The 13324-nt window shown below is 48.7% G+C and overlaps 1 long non-coding RNA gene and 1 other non-coding gene across 2 annotated transcripts; one reads left to right on the forward strand and one right to left on the reverse strand.

Moving 5' to 3' along the window:
• Positions 1 to 6456: 6456 nt before the first annotated feature.
• Positions 6457 to 6528, forward strand: TRNAT-CGU (transfer RNA threonine (anticodon CGU)). Its single transcript has one exon. It is a non-coding gene; the product is annotated as a tRNA-Thr (tRNA).
• An 84-nt stretch (positions 6529 to 6612) lies between these two features.
• LOC142417911 (uncharacterized) lies at positions 6613 to 9177 on the reverse strand. The gene is made up of 4 exons (XR_012778149.1): positions 9050 to 9177; positions 8093 to 8479; positions 6950 to 7181; positions 6613 to 6678 (listed from the first exon to the last, which is right to left on the reverse strand). It is a non-coding gene; the product is annotated as an uncharacterized LOC142417911 (long non-coding RNA).
• Between the last annotated feature and the right edge of the window lie 4147 nt (positions 9178 to 13324).

Consider the following 13324-nt stretch of genomic DNA (forward strand, 5'->3'; position numbering starts at 1 on the left):
TTGCTTTTCACATTTTGGCAACTGTGGAATAAACTCCTTCCCTTGGGGTTTGTAGCACAGCACTCTCCTGCAGCATTTGGGAAGCTAAATAGATGCATTGTGAGACTGGGCCATCAGTAACTGGCAACCAGGGACCTGGTCCTAGAAGTGTCCTTCCCTCCCACCAACCTCTTCTTGAGCTGGTGCTTTCATTTCTTGAGTGTTGACCCCCTCATCTGGTGAGATGCTTGAATTGTTCCCTCTCTCGCACCTTGAGGTTTATCAATACCTAACTCACCAGCCCCTGGACACAGTGAGATAACAAGTTGTGGTAAGTCACAAGAAAGAAATCATCAACATCCCCTAAATCTCCCAAAACACAAAGTTTTGATTTGTAAAATAATATGTTCCATGCTCATGGAGCAGAATTTTTTTTAGCTGAATTTGGCACCCACTTGACAGATTATAAAGCTGCCTTAGAAGCAAGGAGGAGGTTTTATTTTTTACTTCAAAGGCTGCTTGGTATGAAAATGAGCAAAGGCCACTCACTCCATTGTTACTGAAAAAACAGTCAGCAAAAGTGCATATGACTATTTTTAATCTCGTTCTGTAATTTACAACACAAGTGAAGTGATGTCAGTATTGTTGCAATGTGCCATTACACTATTTTCTCTGTATTTTCTTGAAATACTTTCTGGGGACAATAAAGCTGTCCTTGCTAATGTGGATCCTTTCAGGTAGCTGAAACTGAAGAATCAGATATGTAAATAAATTATTTGCTTTCCCTGCATGACTAAAACATTGTCTGTAGTGGATGACCTATTCAATGTCCCTCCTTACCCTGCATCCCTGGCACATGCAGTGTATACCCACCCCTGTTTCTGTACTTCATTTAAAGAAGGGTTGCACAGTTCTGCTCTCGCCTGCCCAAATGCCAACTTCATTAGCTCTGACCGAGTTACACGGATGTCACTAGGGAATGAGTTTGTCTCAGTACGTGCCTTAGCTGACAGCCACAACTATGTTAAATTTCCAAGAGCTTTGTGGGATGTATAATGCCGAAGCTTCATGGGACCAACCCGTTAATCTCTCCACTCACAGTGCTCCCCTTCACAATTGATGGGAACTCCAGCTGTGAGCTGCTTGCAGGATTTGGAGCCAACTTTTTAATCTGACTTAAATATAATTATTTACTGACCCATGTGGCTAATGAGCATGTGCTCTGACTCCTTTTCCTGGGGAGCAGCGTGCTGCCATGGGGAGGGCACAGCCTGGAGCCACGTCCTCAGGGGGTCTGGCACTGGTGCACAGTCTGACCTTGCCTGGCCAGCACTGACCACCCCAGGGCATGCCCACGGGGCACTGGAGAGAGGAGATTCACAGTTAAACTAAAGGCAACAGCTTTCCCCCTGCTCACCTGTGCTGGGGCAAGGCCTGAGGGAAAGCTCTGCGATGGGTGGCCTGGCAGTGGCCTGCCCATTGCCAAGCCCCCAGGAGCAGCTGCGGTTCCCAGGTGTGCTTGGATGAGCCCTCCTAGGAGCAGGACAGCAAAGTTTGCCCCACGAGGGGCTAAGGCGGTGGTGGGAAACGTCGGGCACAGGCTGGGAGCTGATGACCATCGCCAGGGCAGTGGGGACAAAAGGAGACCCTCGGTCCCATGTGGGCTTGGGCCAAGACTCACCAAGTCACCATCCCCAGTGAAACAGGCTCTGTGTGAGGCGGGAAGGTGGAGGACGCACTGGTGCCTGTGGGGCCCCCTCGACCAACACTCTGAGGTAATTTTTTTTTTTTTTCCTTCTGTTTGAGCTGCCAGACCCACTGGCCTCTTCTCTGGTCTTTATTTTAACTGCCAGAGTAAAAAATTAGCCTAGTAAGTGACTAGCTGTTTAGGTTCAAGGCTACTTTTTGCAAGAGTCTGTGTGGAGTGAGGGGAGGGTGCGGGCACAGTCATCTCGGAGGCAGCCAGCCCCAGGGCTGGTGTCTGTGGGCACCATTATTGAAAAGAGGGGTCCATTAGTTTGGGAAAATGCTGCTGATAGAGGGGCAGCCAGAGTCAGTCTACAGGGGTGCTGGGTGCTTCTTACTGAGAAAAATGGGGCCTTTCTGTGGTGTGCTGGGGAGACTCCTGGGGTGAAGCATCCCCTCAAGCAGCCTCGTGCAGCTCAGTGCCCTGTCCTACCTGCCCAGCAGTGTGTCAGAGGGAAACCATCAGAGTTAGCCTGGAAACACCAGCAAAGCCCATGCTGACATGGCTGCAGGGTGCAGATGGCTCACGGCTGTGCTTCCACAGGGGGATTTAGTGGGCTTAAAGTTTGCCTCCTGAAAAGCTGCTGCTCCCACCCCCAGCCTGCTTCTTCATCAGGTGCCACTTGCACCCTTGATGTAAAAAAAAAAAAAAAAAAAAAAAAAGTGACTGTTTTGCACCCATGTGAATGAAGGTGAAGGGTGCAAAGCCAAGGAACTGGGATTGTGGTGTATTATTTAAAATCTGAAGTGGAGTCTAATGTGGTAAGCTCTCTGCCTCCAGCTGGGCTTGAAGCAAGGGAGAGGGGGAAAGGGAATTTTGAAAAGGCTTAACTGATCAGTTTCAAGCCTTGCAGGGCAAATGTTTTCTTTTAAAAAGCATTTTGATGATCTTCAAGTGATCATAGCATGCAAACTGCTTTGATTTGGCTGTCAGTAGTTTCTAAACCTGGTATACGTTTTTTACAATATCATCCCATGTGCTTGCTGGGCAGCTGTTCTCCTAGTGGGTACAGACATTTGGGGAATCAGAGCAAGGATAGGGTATGAATAATCCATGGAGCAATTTACCTGTGTGTTATCTTCTCAGGCTTCCCCATTCCCAAATTCCTCATGGCAATGAGATGTTGGATGTTCAGATTTATAACAGCAGGCTCAAAGAAAACTCCCTGCTGTGTGTGCTAAACCACTTCACCAGAGAGACATGGAGCAGTTTTGTTCCCAAATCTCAGCAGCTCAGGCTAACGTGCTGTATTACTGACCTACTTCCAGATCAATTATTCACTGGTACACAAGAAAGACACACTGGGAAAGTAAATCAGCTGTTACTCTGGGGGTAGGAATACATCAACACTATGTATCACAAAGTCTTTAATAGTTTCTAACAAATGATGCTGTTCTTACTGGGCTGGGAAGAGCCGAGGCCCTTGGCTCATTTTGCAACCAGGAATTAAAGCTCAGAACTCCCTGGAAGGTGATTGTTATCTTGCTCTTATCTTTTTGGGGGGAAGGGAGGAGGGAAAGAGGGTTTGAAGCCGGACAGAGGTTAAATGAGGCAGTAGCAGAGTAGGAAATAGATTGCAGGAGTTCTGACTCCTGAAAACTTGGACCGTGGCAAGGAGAGCCGTTACAAAGAGGAAATACATCTCATGTGAGCACCGAGCAAGTACACCGGCCAACTCCTGTAGTCTGGCAGCAGGCTCTGATCTCCTCATGTCTTGGCAGACTCGCCTTGTTCAGCATAGCAGTCTCAAAGCTGTGACTTTGTTGCTTTCCCTTGCTCTGTTTGCTGTTCTTGACGACCTATGTTACAATGTTTTCCTGGCTCTCTGATGGCAGATAGGGGTCTGGGATGTGTCACTCCATGCTAAATGTCCTTTGACCCACGTAGTGCAGCAGGGACTCTCCTAGCTTGCATAACTCGAGGTAAGCTTTGTTCTTGGAGCCAGCTGCTTTTTGGATGCAAAAAAGGGGTTAGAGCATATGACTAGTAAACTGAAGATTGTCCCAGGTGTATAACTATAACTATTTGGGTTAATGATGATTTTAAAACAACTTTGCAGTGATAACGCATAAGCATGGCTTCTGGCATGGTGCTTAAACCCTTATTCCCTCACACAGAGATCTTTGTGCCTTAGCTTGCTAACAGACAAGGTAGTTCATATTTTGATGCAATAGCGCGTAACATAAGGTTTACAACTCACAGTGCAGACTGTTTCTGAAAAGAAAGGAGAGCTGGGCTGTGGCACCAAATGAGGTAGATGGAATTTAGCTGCTGAAAGGCTGGACTCCCTCTTTCCCTGTTGTACTGTGGCGCAAGAGAATTGCAGGTTGTGTTTTAGAGACACTGTCTCTCTTGGCCACTGTGTGGCTTTTCTTAACGTGCTCACATTTTTATTTAAAACCTGAACGGCCACCGGGCAGGGTTGCTCTCAGCCCTTCAGTAATCCTCCGGTCTGCCTGAGCACTTGTCCCGTGTGGCAGCGAAGTAACCCCCGACCAAGCCTGTCCTTTACCCTCTTTGGTCAAAGCGTGGACTAAGCAGCCGAGCTCTGGCTGTGCAAAGCAATGAATTGGGAGGGGGGGGGGTGCCCTGGAGAAAAGCAGCAGCAGAGGAGTTTGCTTTCATCCATGGAAACACTGCCTAAGCGTGTGTTAAAGGTGCAGCCCTGAAGCCCCCCTCCGCCTCCCGCGGTGGGTGCAGTGGAGCTTTCCCCCGGCAGAGGACGGCCGGGCTCTGCGCATCGCCGCTGCCGGAGGGAGGGAGGGAGGGAGGGAGGAGGGAGCGCTGCCAGGGCTGCCATGGGCAGAGGGACATGGTTACACACCGGCCACCTGCAACGCCGCGGAGGGCGCAGAACGTGGCTGGAAAACAGCCGCGAGTTCTGCAACCCCAACAGCTCCTGCCACCCTGCTGCTTTCGGCTAAGTTACTCTCGATATCGCTGGGATGCTGGCTTCCCGAGTGATTGTAGCATCAAAAATGTAAGCCTTAGCATCAGGGACCTGCTTGGAAGTATTTGGCACAGTATTTGTATTAACACCTAAAAACGGGACTTACCCTTAGGAAAGCAACTGTTCCTCTTCGGAATGAGCTCTTCAGACCTGACATGTTTTATTCCTTTGAGCGAGGAGCACATTGCAAATGCAGTATGCATTCTTGTAATAAAGGTTGTGTAACTCAGATCTGATTAAATAGTCAGTGGTGCCTGGCTACAAATTCATAGGTGTAAAGTAAAAAGAGGGATTATATTATGTCAGATTGGTAGTAGGTTCTAATGGTGCTTGGATTTTTTTATTTTCTTTTTGTTTTGTTGGTTTGGTTTGTGTTTTTCAGGAGGAGTATGTAAGCCAAAAATTACCAGATTACTTTCTGCCGCCCAGCAATGGTTGAAAACTAGAAACCAGAATAAGAAATTTCAATGCAAGGCTAAATAATCGTTCAAAACCACATCCTTCAAATTCTTCCCTCCTGCCCTACAGCTAGCGGTGATAAAAATGAGAGCTGATTCATTTCTTGGGTTTTAACCAAGCATTAGCCATAAGACTAAATATTTGGTAGCTGGAAACCCAAAGGAGGAAATATTAATAATGTAGTATTGTGTTTGTGATTTATGTTATTTTGATTTTACTATGCAAACAGAAGATAATGGGATTGAAGTAAAATGTGAAAATTCAGTTTGAATATCAGGAAACACTTCCTGACACAAAACCATGTTCGATTGCCTGATATTGTCCCAAGGGAAGGGGTGGAAACGCTGTTGCTTGGCACACAGAGAGTGATGGAGCCGGCATGCTGCAGCAACCGCACGGCGGGAGCTGTGCTGTGCCGGGAGAGCCCTAGCCAGGTCCCCAGGTCCTGGGCCTTGGGGACAGGTTGTGTCCCACAGGATGGCGCTGGGAGCAGGGCTTGCTCCCCCTGCTCTTGGTTTGGGGGGAAGCTTCCCTCCACCTGAAACTGGGAGATGGGGCCAGCACAGTCTCTCGTTAGCAGGTGCCAGACACTATCAAAGCAACTGGGCTGAATGTATAAGCTTAGCAGTAGGCTTTTTTCATACAAAATAGCTACTGTTTGTTTCCTTAGGCAACTCTCGGTGGTTCTGTAGTGATGCACAGCTTTACTCTGTCATGAGAAACATCAGGAGTTGTTAACCAGGAGAAAGAAAAACAAACGTCCACCAATAATTCCATGGTCTTGTTTGAGCAACAGTGCTGCCCTCGCTGGTGATGCCGAAGAGACCCGACGGAAAGGCTCAGCCGCGGCAATACTGCACGGGCTGTTGTAGCAGAAAAGGGTTTCTGAGGAACCTCGCTCCAGGGAGAAGCGGGCAGGGGGACAGCTGAGCTCTGCAGGCGGGGAAGCGCCCGGCCACCGACCCCCTGCAGCCGACGGGGGACGCGCTGGGGCACGACCCGCCCGCGCTCCCGTCCCACCGTCCTGGGCGGTTCCGCAGGGCCGTCGCCGCCCGTTCCTGGTGCCCCGCCCCGCGCCGCGGCCGCCCCGGAGCCGCCCAGCGCCCGCACGTGCCTGCAGGAACCACCACCGGCCGGGCGGGCGGCCCTGCGCCGTCCCGCGCTGCTGCGGCCTCTCCCCCGCGGGGCGGGGGGCCTCGGCGGGGAGATCGGCGGGGAGATCGGCGGGGGGGCCGCCCCGTCCGGCCGCCGGCAGCTCCCCGGCGCGGGCGGCCGACTAGCTGGCTTCCACTGGCGGCGCGCGGGTGGTGCTAGCCCGTCAGGCGCGGTGGCCAAGTGGTAAGGCGTCGGTCTCGTAAACCGAAGATCGCGGGTTCGAACCCCGTCCGTGCCTGCCGAGGCAGCGCGGTGCGCTGGCAACCCTGCCGCGGGGAGGCCGCGGACGCCGCCTCCGTTGCGGCCCCTTTTTGCTTTCGGCCGCGGACATCTGCTCTGGGTCCTCGCTGTGCTCCCTGGGAGACGCGCGGCCCAGCGCGCTGGGAAGCTGCGGAGCAACGGAGCCAGTGAGCGGCCGCAGTCCCCGCGGGTTTCCGCCGCGGACCCGGTGGGGTGGCGGCGGTCCCCGCGGGCCTTTGCCATAGAGCGGGTGGTGAGCCCACGGATGGCATCGCTGCAGGCCGTGGGCTGGCAGGCTCCAACGGAGGGCGTGCGGCCTGGCTGCGGGGGGAAGCGTCTGGCAGGGGCAGAGCCCTGCGCCCCGGCGCCTCCTCGGGAGCCCCTGCCCTGATGTGGACATGCGCTGCTGCGCGTCATACCTGTGCTCACTGCTTCTGCAGGAGAGATTCCTCGGTATTTTTGCTTCGGGACAGTGGTCGTGCATGCATTGGATCACAGTTAAAATAAAACTGATGTTTGCGCTGCATTGCTGTGGAGGAAGCGTTTGGTGAGCTTGGAAGTGGTGAATCCCTCTTGCTGTTACGTTCTCTGTGGGTGCTGGTTTTGATGTAATTCTCACAGAGTCCTGAAACAGTAGAGGGAGGCTGAATCCTGGAATAAACAAATACAGCTATGAAAAGCTTAGTGCAGTTGGACCGTTTACACCAGAACTGACCTTCATTGCTTGGTTCTTAATACATAAAACTGTGCGAAGCTTTACACATGTGCAAGGGCATTTCTGCTGGCTCTGTGTAACATCACTTTGATTATTGCTGCTTTCGGACAGCTTAAAATATGTGAAGAATAGAGTCATTTCACTGCAAAATCACAATAGCCACATATCTGGGAAGAGTGAGGAGCCTCTTCCAAAAAACTAGCAGCTTCCTTTGATGCTTAGAAAAAGCTGTTTTTTGCTGTTTAATGTGCCACACTTAGCCTGGGACTGACTGGGTAGGAGGCTGTTTGTCTTTCTCAATAGGTATTGGAAGTGTGTGCGCATAAGGTGTTTGGGGAGGTTTGTACAAAATGGTTGTACAGTATGTTATTAACAAGCCACAAAAAAAGCCATAGTACATTTTGATATAAAAACAGGAAATGCAGTTTAGAACTTGTTTAGAAAAATGTAGGCACCATTTTACTTGGAAAATGCAGTGCTGTCAAAATCCTGTCAGCTTTGTTGGAGGCTTTTGAGGATGAAAGTCCCAGCTTTGAAACACCCTGTTTTGACTTTTTTTTTTTAATTCTACAGTGTCTCACATCAGAATGTCAAACCAAAATGTTTCTAATGATTCAAAAGCCATCTTGCAGCTTTTGCAGAGAATTTCAGAATTCTGTGGGTTTGTTTCTGGTTGAAACCAATTATGAAACCTAGGTCCTCCCTGAAACAGGCTTGCCATCCCGTAAACTCAAGCAGTTGAGTCTTGCCCAAATGTGTGCCACAAACTCAGCACTAAGAGCCAGGTATTTCAATGAAGCTCTGGCATTGCTGTTCTCTGTGGCCATAACACATCCAGGCAGCTTACCAGTTGCTTAACTTCAGTCTCTGCAGAACTGGAATATTCTCTTCTGACTCCTGGGTGTCTTGTGAGGAAGGTCCTTTGCAGGCTCTTTGCCCAGCTCCTCAGGGAGGGGCCCACAGGAAAGCTCTGTGCTGGGACTACTGTTGTGCGTCTTCACTCTTGGAACAAGCTTACCTGCCCAGATGCTTTCTGTTCAGTAACGCGCAGTTCTCTGTGTGCTGTCTTGCTCACGTTGTCTTCAAGGCTCCCCAGCTCTTCACAGACACACTGATCCCAGGGAACAGGTATTTTTTTCCAGTCTTCAGGACCATCCTTTTAGGGCTCTTGGTTTTGCTCAGCACAGCAGAGTCCTGGTGTGCGATACAGGCCCCTGCTCACCCCAAAGTATGACTGAAAAATAATGTGTTGGTGGTAGTAGTCAAGAAAGTCCAGAGGACGACAAGGAGGTGTTACTGTACAGAAAAGAATGGGTGGAGGCCTTGCTATAAATACCACATTTGAACAGGTGAAGCTTTTGGAACAGTTTGTGAGCTTTGAAAAGTTCTGGTTGGCTTCTTAGAAGGAATGGAGCTGTGCCTCTGGGCTCACATGTAAAGTTTACGCCAGGGCAAGATACTGTGCTGAGCATCCTGGAGATAAACTACAAACAGCCCTGGCTCAGGCAAGAGTGGAGGCTGCAGGTTACTTAAGATAACTGAGTGAATTCTTGCAGCAGGAGCTCAGGATGTGAAAGTCTGGCCCCACGCGTGTCTGTCACCTGGCACATGTGCTGTGCTTGGCCTGCCTTACTTGGGGCAGGAGCACTGCATGGTTTGTTAACAAAGCTGGAAATCAACAGCTAGACCCCAACTGATGTAAATTAGCAGAGAGCCACTCAGGCTAACAAGACTGTGTCAGCTGACCCTGAATGGGAGCAAAGTCTAGCCTGAAAATAAAATCCATATAAAATGTCCTGCTCACCACATGTAGGCAGAGCTGATCCTGCTGCTCCCTCCCCTCCTGACTCGCTGGTGCAGGCAGCACTGGGGCTTTTGGTTCTCTTCACTCCCCTCTCTTTGGTGTCTCTGCGCCTTCACTTTTTGTGGGAGTTCCCGGCACGGCAGGGTTGTGTTGAGGCAGATCACGTGTTCTCTCGCCTCTCAAATTCTTGGCCCCCTCTTCTTACTCACTGAGGCAATAAATTTTATTTTGGCTTTAATTTAATAGCTAAAGTCCTGAAGTGCCAATGAGCTTTAATCAAGATGCTTGTGATCTGATCATAGCTGTGCTGGAGATGGTTTTGGTTTGGGTTTTTTTTGGTGGGTGAGGGAGAGTTGTTTACTTTGGACACAAGTCCTGACCAAAAACATAAAAATTTTTAGGTGCCCCATTTGAGTTGCTTTAAGATCTTTGATTTTATTCCAGGAAATACTGAGCAGCCTCTCTGAATATAACGCCTCTATTAAATGAGGACTTATTAAATGAGGATTAAAATGAGGCCCCTTAATTACTTAATAAAAACACATTACAATTAATGTACTTAAAAGATGTGTTACTGCTGAAAATCTTGGCCATATTTAGATACAGAATTTCCTGACCCTTCTGGTTTGACAGACCAGTTATTCAGAATCCAGACATCTTCATCACCCTTTTAAAATAGGTGTAAAAATGAATCAATTATAACAGCAGTATTTCTGAATTGTGTATTTTATGTATTTTTCAGAGGCTGACAAAAAATGCTTGCTTTTGAAAGGTAAGATGTGAATGGGGACTAAAAGCATAATGTTCTTTGTTCGGATTATAATAACATTTTCAGTGCTTTGCAACTCTCCTGAGTGTTTGTTGCGTCCTCCCTAGGGTCAGACTTCAGCGACTGAAAACCAGTGTGTTAGCAACACAGGAGGAGCTGTGCGTCTGGTTCAGAAATAGTAGTGAGATCATTTGAAAGCCTTACTCAGACCTTGCTGTGTGGAGCCGGGCAGGGGATTGTCCCAGAGGCTGTTCAGACCCGCTTGTCCCATTAATAAGGTGTTGGATTGTCTTCCCAGCTCTCTTGCTTTTTGGGTATCCCTCCGTGGGACGGCTGACACCTTTTTTGTTTAAAAAAGGAGGAAAAAACCCCAAACCCAAGCCCTGAAACCTTGAACTTCGAAAGAAAATACATGTGCCGAGTTGTGCAATTAGAGCATGGTGTGCCAGGGGTGACCAGGCTGTGTGAGCCAGCTGGGCTGTGTGCTGGCGAGAGCCCTCGCTCTCAGCCGTGGGGCTGGTGTCCCCGCAGCCGGCCCTGCCTTTGTACATGGCAAACGACAGGGCCAAGCTGGGAGGATGCTCAGCGCCTGCAATACAAAACTGCGGTAACATTTCCTGCAGATTAGACAACTAAATATACAGAGTATTTTATAAAGCTGTGACTGCTGGTGAGACCACCAACAAACAATTGGGGGGAAGGCAGTGATCTTAGATGAGGCAGGAGAACAGTATTTGCAGTGTTGTCTGAATCTCAAATATATGGCTGAGTAAATTAACCCATGAGTAAATAAACCCCAAACTGTGGAAATCTTCACACAGCTACAGCAATGTGATTCCCATTTCCATTATGCCTGGAATTTAATGGACTGCTGAAGTTTGACCAAAAGGCATTTCTTGTGTCAAAATGAAAAATTACAGATCAAAAGGGTGACTTTGCAGACAAACATATCGATCTAAAGCCTGGGTGACACAGACTTCCTGGAAGAGAGCCCAGAAGCATGTCTGTGTTTAAAGTCAAATGGCTGTAGCCTTTTACCACTGATGAATAAAAAATGTTTTTGTCTGCATGCTGAAGGCTCAAGCAGAAACAGAAATTACTCGATTTGTTCTGCCAGAGGAGCAGGTACGTGTTTGTGAATAGTAATCCATTGAATGCTGCAGTAGTCAATAATTTTTAAAATGACAGTGAGATAGGAAATAAGAATTATTTTTTTTCGCCCGAGAACTCAGTTTATAGCAACTGTTGGAAAGGCAAAGTGAGTCTCCTCATTCTGTGTTCAAGGGGCAGTGTTACTGGTGTCCCCTTCCCTAGCAAACATGAGCAGTTGTGAAGTTCCTCCGTGAAGATCCCAGTTGTATTTTTGCTTCAGTACAGGAGTAGCAGCTCTTATAGAGGTCCAGTCCTGAGGATGCTACTGTCATCTATAATTAGATACTAATGAAAAGGTCCAGGTGTGCCTCCCTGACCCAGATGAACAAAGGGGTCAGCACAGCATGCTGCTGCTGCTGCTCCCCTGAGAGCAAGGTGTAATGTCATGAGTGGCAGCAGCGGGATTTTGTGAACGAGCTCTGTGGGCGCTCAGGATAGGGAGCGGGATTCCTTACTGCCATGCTGGCATAGTGCGGAGCAGCACTCGGTGCCTTTGTTTCCCAAGGGAACCTGTGAAAACAGAATTTAAATGGAAAAAGTGGTGCTGAATGGCAGCAACCACTTCTGTGAAGCCCGGAAGATGCCAGCTGACGCTCCAGGCAGTGTCTGAAATGAACTTCAGTTATGCAGGGAAGGAGGAGCAAAGAGAATGGATGGGAGATTTCTAATCTCATCTCCTCCACAGTCTGTTTAGCCTCAGCAGCACGGGGCCTGCTGGTCACAGAAGCCCTTCTCCTCTCCCTCTTTCTCTCTCAGGTCCTTATTCATATTTCTGACTGTAAACTGCATGAAAGAAACAGAGGCTCAGAGCCCAGGCCTGGAAGGTTTGTGCACGAGGGTTCTCCTTATCCATGTGAGTACCCTCTTGCATTTACCACTGAGTGAAGTTTACTGCAGTACGCAAGCTGTTGCAGGATGAAGGGCAGTAACATGAGTATAGCTTTTATTATGACCTTGGTGTAAATTGGAAAAAAATTACATTGGAGATGATGAAATTATATGTTTGTAAATGCAGTGCCATGGGAGCAGAGTCAGATGTTGGATTAATAGAGCTTCTGAACTATTAGTCCTCATACGAATCTCATATTATGGAGAATAATTTCCTTTGCTTTCAGCACAATACAGCTCCACTGGCCTGGTGAGTATGGTGACAAGCCAGGCTTCAGCGTCCAGCCTGAGACATCATGCCAGCAGTGCAAAAAGCATCACCAACAAACAGGACAAGAGGCAGTGGGCACAAACTGAAACACAGGAGGTTCCGTCTGAGTATCAGGAAACACTTTTTCAAGGGAGGGTGACTGAGCACTGGAACAGGTTGCCCATGGAGGTTGTGGAGTCTCCATCCTTGGAGATGCTCAAAAGCCGTCCGGACACAGCCCTGGGCAGCCTTCTTTAGGTGACTCTGCTTGGGCAGGGGGTGGACCAGATGACCTCCAGAGGTCCCTTCCAACCTCAACCATTCTGTGATTCTGTGAAACTCCTTTGCCCTTGAAGTTTGTACTGTTTGCTGCTGCCTGAAAGACACAGGGCCCAACCTGTCCCCGTACTAACAGCAGTGGCTTCTTCAGGGTGATGCTCCCCGTGACTATGACCTGCCATCTCATTTGTGGCAGCAGTAATTCAAACTGTGGTGCTGAGTTGGTACAATCATCTAAGTTAAAGAATTTAAACTGTATATGAATTCAAGGCAAGGACAGCCTAATATAGAATTTAATGTTTACTGTCTTCGAAGAAGCTATAATAAACTTAGACGGGAAGCTCAAGAAAGAGATGGAGCAATCAGCTAGCATTGCAAATATGTTAGAGGGTTCTTGGGATCCCCAGCCTGAAACTTTTCTATGTTATTGCCGGGCACTGTGGCCATCAATTGAATCCAAATGGGCATAAGAGTTTGATGGCATTGTGCAGTTTGCACTGTCACAGCCTTATTGGGACTGTGAGGATTGTGCATCTGAATTGATGGAATCCTTGTCACTAATTTCACAGGGATTGTACCCAAGTTCAAACACTTATTTCATTATAGGAAAAGGAAAGCAGAAGGCATGTGAGGCTTTACTGGCATAGCTGGGTTTAAAGCCTCTTTTCATACTCCCAGTGTGTAGATGGGAGGAATAGTACTGTGGCAGCAGCTTTAATTTTAAGAAAGTGTCTTGTATAGTCCTGTGAACACTGTCCCCTCTCGGCAATCACTGCAGTGCCTTGGTGCCCATGTAAGATCTGTGCAATGAGAAATGAGCTCCCACTCTGAGCCCGAGCCCACTGCCTGTTAGCCTCTGCTTGAGCTGAATTCCTGACTCCCGTCCTTTCATCACTCCGGGCCCAACTGAAAGAGTACTTGCGAGCTACCAAATATA

This window comes from Mycteria americana, chromosome 16, assembly GCF_035582795.1.
Source record: "Mycteria americana isolate JAX WOST 10 ecotype Jacksonville Zoo and Gardens chromosome 16, USCA_MyAme_1.0, whole genome shotgun sequence".
Classification (NCBI taxonomy): Eukaryota; Metazoa; Chordata; class Aves; order Ciconiiformes; family Ciconiidae; genus Mycteria; species Mycteria americana.